Raw genomic sequence first — 7,487 nt, forward strand, 5'->3', positions numbered from 1 at the left:
AACTGCCTGTGTTGCTTGTTTATGCATGTACATCCCCACCTGCTCCTTCAGTCTTGTCTCAGTAAGGGGGGTGGGCCGACTCATATGTGAGTTGGAAACAGCTCTTCTAGAGGACATTTGCTGTTTTTTCCTGCCAAGCATCTATTCTCTCTTCTTCTGTTAAAAGCACCCTGGCTTTCCTTTGAGGAATCACCATTCTTCCACTCCAGATTTATGCCATTAGAGCTACCCCATCCCTGTTTCGATGGAAGACCCATGAACCAGACCTGCCCTCCCAGACATCACATTTCCTGGCACATGACCCAAACCAGGCCAGTGAAAATAAATCTCAGGATTTTGGTTGAAACTATTAGAAAAAAAGGACTTGCTTTAGCTGATATCACTTCATTGGAAGATTATAAGGCCGAGAGCTGCTGTTGTTCATCTTTATACTACAGAGGGAGAGCTTGCCTAAGAATTAAGCATACAGAAGAAAAGGATGCCCAGAGATTTGACATATCTCTGACAAGATATATGAGGACTTGGATCCAGCTATGCCAACCAGTTCTCCCAGACTCCTTAGTTATATGAACAAATGAATCCTTTCTTTTTCCATAAGAGAAGTTAAACTGAGTTTTCTGTCCCTTGGAAGCAGGAGAAACCGTGTAATACAGTTACATGGATTTCATTCAGATACATCCTCCCCCACTTAAACACTGTTGCTCCAAAGAGCTTATTGGGCTAGGGGTCAAGAAACCTGGATTCTGGGCCTGACTCTGCTATTCTCCATCTGCAAGATGTTTGGCACGTCAGTCAACTTTCAGACATTTCAATCTCCTCATCTAAAAGAATGTGACTAACAAAATATTCAGTGTCTATTTCAAAAGGTTGCTATGAGGCTCTAAATAAGGTAATAAATGATAATGCACTTAATAAATACAAGTCATTATCATTGCCGTTGTAGCAGGCACTGAGATGCATGATTCTCCGAGCAGTCAAGGGACAATTAATGGTCAGAACTCAACAATAGGTATATTTGTGCTGAACTGGATTAAAGATTTACTTGTGAGCAATTTTCTTGGGGTCATAGCCAAAAAAAAAAGTCCTATACTTCCTGTGAATTCTGGCCAAGCTATTTTTTGTTTTGTTTTAAATCCAATTTTTGGGAGCAAAGAGCAGAAGACAAATAGGAAACTGTCTACAGCCCCTGATGCACGTGACCTCCCCTTATTATTTTAATTCCCACCGTGGGATTTTGCTCTGTTCAGGTTCACAGATCTATTTGCTCAGAAGTCCTAGGATGTTGAGTCCTGCTAATTCCCCTTAGAACAACGCTGATCTCATTACCTAGAAGCTATTTGAGGAAATAACAGATTAAACAAGGTTTTCTGTGTATTTCGCTGGATATTTTTCGATTCCTTATGAAGGTGTTCACTTACTCCAGCGGTGTTTGTCATCTCTTAGGTCACAAATATATGGCATTGACATAGATGGGGAAAGAAGGAGGAACTCTTTCCACTTTCAAAACCCTCCCTTTTATGAGGAATCCACTGGCACAGGGGAATACAGAAAACATTAAATCAAGAACAGCCCAATTGTCCTAAACAGACAACCGTTCAAAGTTCTCATGAAAGTCCTGGCAGCTCTTTCCTGAGACACTATTATTCTCTTTTATATACATAATATTGAGTATTGGGAGGTTTGGGTTTCCTTATTAAGTCAGGCGTTTGTCAAATTTAGCTCCCAAGGGACAAGAATAAACTTATTTTCTTTCTTTTTCCTCAACCAAATTCCAAAGTTCCTCCCCTCCCATACTTCTCTGTTTGCCTGAGGAAGTGAGTTCTCGCCCACACTCCCCACTTCCCAAAGAGGTAACTATGTTTTTTATGTTAGCTGACACCCACTGCTGTAAGAGACAGAAAGCAGGAATATGGAGAGAACAGGCAGGCCCGCCAAAGGCCATGATGAAGACAGTCAAAAATATGACCAGGGCTGGAACTGTACAAACAGTGGGTCACCACTGCTCTCAAGATGGGTAACATTAGAATCCCCAAAGAGTATTTGGTGACTGCAAAAATCTATCCTTGAGTTCATGATTCTTGGCCCAATTGCAATATTCCCCTTCAAAGTCTTCTTATTTTTAGACTGTACCTCCTCCCAGTGGCCTGAAAAGGTCTACCTTATTTCTTATCCAGAGTGGGAGGAGGAGATTTTACTATTCAAGTCTATACGTGCTCTAGGCCCACAAGATGCCAGTCTCTTACTTTGGGTTTTAGTCTCCTCCCTCCACTGAGCCACCTTCCTTAGAAACTAACTTTGTGTTTGTGAAAATAAGGGAAACAAGAGATGGATCTTTTCTATACATGGCACAGCTACTTTTTTTTCATGGATCCACTGATACATCAAAGACGTGTGAACTGTGAATGGACACCTGCAACAGTCCTGCTGCATCCTCTCCCAGCATGACGGACTCATGTGATCTCTCTGGATTTCCAATTTGGAGTGGTTGGTTTTTGTTTTTTTTTTTCCAACCTTAATGCCCCACTGAGGAAGAGCAAACTTCTTAGAAAATAAGTCACCATGTCATCCACTCTTGACTTCAATGTCTATTCCCAAATCAGGAACATAAAATGTGACATTCAAGCTAAACTAAAGTTAAAGGTAAAGGTCAATTTCATGCAGCTGTCTGTTGTCAGGGAGAATAATTCTGAACCAATTGACTTGCTTGATGAAGGAGACATCAGTATTAGTCAGACTGAACAGTTTCGTCCACAGAAGGAGGCAAAAACAAATGACCAAGTTAGCCACCTGGGAAGTTGGATTCTGGGTGACAAAATTACATATACAACCTGCAGCAGCCTAGAAACAACAGCCAAAATGAAAAGCAGCAAGCGACTTAGGAATATAAAGTTTTTTGTTGTGAATTTTAAAACATTTCATACAACTTTTTCTTTTTTTATGGCTTTCAAGAACCAGTTCTCTTAGAGGGTTGATTTATCACTCTCCTCGGTAAAAAACTCATAACCCTAAATTAGGTAAAAATAAATAAATAAAGTAGTCTTACAGTTTCTGAGAAGAAAAGAGTGCCAGACTCCAGCATGTGAGAACTACTGGAAGGGCTTGGCTGCTGTAGTCCTTTTCCCTCCACAGGTGGCAGGAGGAGTCCTTTTGCCTCTACTTTAAAGGGGACTCCATAAAGGAGCCCCCTTTATGCCTGGGAACATAAAGCTGTTCCCAAGAGTGGAGATGGACACCATCCTTCCAGAAAGCCTTGATAGATACACCTTACATAGACAACCTCCCAGGAGGCTGGTGGGCTAGAAGATCCCCCTGGGGGATTTGGTCACATAATCCAAATGACTAGTAATTGGAAGAATTATTGGGTATCCTTTCTCTTTATCTCAGGTACAGGGATGGAGGCTCAGTAATGAATCTCGCCTGGGCTCACACAGCTCTAGTTCCCAGGGGTCACCTATGAATGTCGTGAATGTGTACACGGGACAGGATATGGGATCTAGGGCACTTATAGGAAGCCTGCCCTGTCGCTATTTTAATCGTGCCACAGCTGGGCAATTGAGGAAGAGGAAAAGAATAAGAAGGTTATTAAGGGAGTTTTGCCAATAGTTAATTAGATTACTCTATTAACATGCAAATTTTCCTCTCTCATTTGAGCCAAGATACCGGTATGTGGACATTGAGGAGAATATCTACAGAAGACAGTGGATTTTTTAAATTATAAAGCAACGTGTTCTCCAACAAAGAGAAATCTGTGCGCTACTGTGGGAGAAGAGCTCCCTTGTCACAGGTCGGGCAGGCAGCAGCTGCTAGCACTGGGGCTTATGTAAGGCCCTGCTCTCAGCCCTTGGGCCCCGGTGCCCAGTTTCCAGCCAGGATCCAAGGGGTCAGCATGCCAGGTGAATGAAATCCTGCCTTTGTTTGACTGCCCCAGAGTCTCTTGCTCTGGGACGTTCCGTGCAACAGAAACCCAGACACACTTATTATACAGAAACCCGGGAGGGGAAGAGGAAGGAGGCTTCTAGGTGCCAAAGGCAGTGGCAAAAACTGAATAGGCAAGAAATTTCTCCAAGCCAAGTCAGCAGAGTGTCCCAAAGGCTCAGAGATTCCACAGTCTATGAGGATGGGAGAGAGCATTCTGTAAAAGCAATCCAACTACTGTAACATAGCACACACATCAAAAATAGCACTGTTTTAAAAACATGGAGTTATATAGAGAGAATTTTTAAGTGTTTTTAATATGTATTTTAATACAGGTTTTTAACTGTATGTATTAACAAGATTGAAAGCTCTTGAGTCCCTACTAAACAGACATGGACTATGTAACACAATAATGACATCATTGATCCATTAAATTCAAGAAGAGACAATTCAATTTTAGGTAATGTCACACAAATTACATGTTTATCATAAAAGTGGTAGAGAAATAGAAAATAAGGAAAATATTATTTTCAATATCACTAATCTAGCCCAATCACCAACTCAAAACAATGTAAAGAGTTTCGACTGAGGTCTTAACTTCATATTTGAATTAAGTCTGTTCTCAGTCTTGACTCTTAAGAAGCCAACAACAGAAAAGAGATGCTTTACTGGGTATTTACAAGCACTCACACAAATATAAATAGACAGAAGACACAGTGAACTTTAAATCCAGCAAAATATATATTTATTGAAACCCTACTGTGTGATGGACACAGCATTATTATTATTAATAGTATTATTGTTGCACATCAAAAAATTTGTGGCTCCTACCTTCAAACATAAAGTAAACAGTATAATAAATTCATATGTGCAAGACTTCCCTGTTTTAGTTGTTTCTTTGATATGTGGTGGAATGCCTGAAGATGCATATACTTACATCAAGGTTATAGTTTCACAGGATGTGGTAGAGCTTTAACACGAGATGTAAAGGAATAATTAGCTTCAAAGGTCAGGGAAGCAGTCAATAATACTTACCAAGTACCCACCCCATGCGCAGCTGGGGCCTGCAAGAAAAAAGCTGGTTAACAAGAAGTTTCTGACCATCTACTCAGTATGCAATAGGCTGAGTACTGTGAGAAATAAAAGAGAAGGACATTGAAAGCCCATGCTCTAGAAGGATTTTCTTCCAAACACAAAATCCACACATGAGAATTGCCTTGGGGACACTTACAAAGAAACATGAGACATTAGCATACTTCTAACTGATTTTAGAAAATACATATAGAATACATAATAGAAGAGCCATCAAGTTTAGGCAGGGTTTGTCCCAAGTGTCTCCGAGAAAGGAGAGGTGTAGAGGCTTGCTCATTTCATTGGGAAGTCACATGTTTCACTCTGCACTTTATTTCTGTAATTCAAAGGTTTTATTTTTGTTTAATTGCCAAGTTACAATTTTAATATGAGAGCACTATTCTCTGACACACTGTTGGAGACTAGGCTGTGTATGAACACCTGGAGAGAAATCTTAAGTGACTTGGCACTGCTGGCAGGGGGTTATAATTCCTCCTAAGCAGTTCCAGAGCCACTGTTTAGGAGGCCTGTCTAGCCATGACTGGTGGCACAGGAAAAGAATGATGGGACTTGAAAGTGCTAAAAAAGTCCTTTTTTTTTTTTTTTTTTACGGTACGCGGGCCTCTCACTGTTGTGGCCTCTCCCGTTGCAGAGCACAGGCTCCGGACACGCAGGCTCAGCGGCCATGGCTCACGGGCCCAGCCGCTCCGCGGCATGTGGGATCTTCCCGGACCGGGGCACGAACCCATTTCCCCTGCATCAGCAGGCGGACTCTCAACCACTGCGCCACCAGGGAAGCCCCAAAAAGTCCTTTTTTATTTGTTTCTTCTGGGATAGCTTCAGTTTTAAATTGAATTACAAATTTGCCAGTGGTTTCAGCTTTAATTCTTCAAATATATATTGAATTGGTACTGTGGGCTCTGGAGGAGATGGTCTGTGATCCATCCCTGCTTCCATCCCAGAGATGGAAGAATCTCTGGTAAGCAACACTAGGAGCATCACAGAGGCTGGAGTCTCTGGTACCTAAGGTCTTTCTGGAATGTTCTGCAGAGAAGCTCCTCTTTCCCTTGCAAAACAAGAGAGTATGGTAGAGCGATTCCCAGAGAGCCAAGAGGAGAGACCAAGGGGTCAGGAAGGATTGCCTGAGGCCAACGGTGAGAACAGATCGGCTGTGAAGAGCATCAGGGAGGAGCCATGGAGACAAGCTAGTCAATGAAAACTTTGTAGCCTGGGGTTACTAAGGCAACACCACCTGTGATGTCACTGGTCCTGGAACTGCGCAACCAAATATCAGAGACCTAACGATAGAGATTCTCAGCAGGCTTTTCTTTTCTTGTCTTTTCTTTTGTTTTTTATAAGAAAAACACTAAAATAATAGACTTCCACAGGTATGCTCATGGTATGCGCATTCCAGCTATAACCCCATTTCTTTCTCTCTCATTCAACAGGATATTCCAGAAAATGAATAAGAATGATTTTATTACATGGATATCCTTGAATCTGCTCTGGTTTAATATTTTAACTGAGATGTATTTTCAGAGACATAAATAAAACATTATTACACATAGATTACTTACAACGATTATGTTCATAGTATATAAAATGTGACACAATTGTTAAATTATTCTACATTTTTAAGTAGGTAGACAATTATATAGAAAAAAACCACCTTTATACAATAAATTCAGTTATGTAACAATTAACTTGGAAAAAAATTTGAAGAGTTTATATTTAGTAAAATATCAAGAATATTATCTTCATCACTTCTGAAAGGTATGATGTTTTTAAACACTAAAGGCCTGTAATTGTTAAAGTCAAAGGAGGAGAGAAAAACACTGAAAGACTATGTGCATTTTCTTCTTCTTAAACCTCTAAAATATCACATGCACCATTGTTTCCAGCTTAGCTTGTCTAATTCCAAAATTATGATCTCTCTTCCCTAATCAGGACTGTATTGGTGAACTGCAAATTCTGTTTCTTCTTCTCTGATAAGAAATGCACGTCTCTCCTTTGTACCTGATTCCACATTCTGTTTTAGACTTCTCTCATTTGTATTTTTAAAAGGGAATTATTTATAATTCTTGGTAATTTATCCATTAGCAAGTACAGTTGCTAAGAGCTCATAAATAACAGCAGTACATGAGAACCACTGTCTCAGAGGACGGGGCTCCTCAGTCCTTACTGAAGGGCAGAAAGCCAGAGAAAGGGCAGCGTTGAGAAGCAATGCTAGAGAAAGCATAGGTTAGCCTGTTCCAGGAGCTGGGAAAACATAGATGAGCCCAATGTCCTGAAAGGGCAGCAGGAAATATACAGGTCTTTCCTATTAGAAAAAGAGAAATGACACCCTTTTAGTGAATTAATGCAATGCCCAGCATGTATGCACAAGGAAACAGAAACCAATGTAAGGAAAGAGAGTAGTAACCAATATTAAGAGAGAAAGTTGTGTATATGGAATGGAACATAAATTAGTGTTAGCTAGTTACTTCTAAACTAATATCTAG

Source organism: Hyperoodon ampullatus (genome assembly GCF_949752795.1).
Source record: "Hyperoodon ampullatus genome assembly, chromosome: 3".
NCBI lineage: Eukaryota > Metazoa > Chordata > Mammalia > Artiodactyla > Ziphiidae > Hyperoodon > Hyperoodon ampullatus.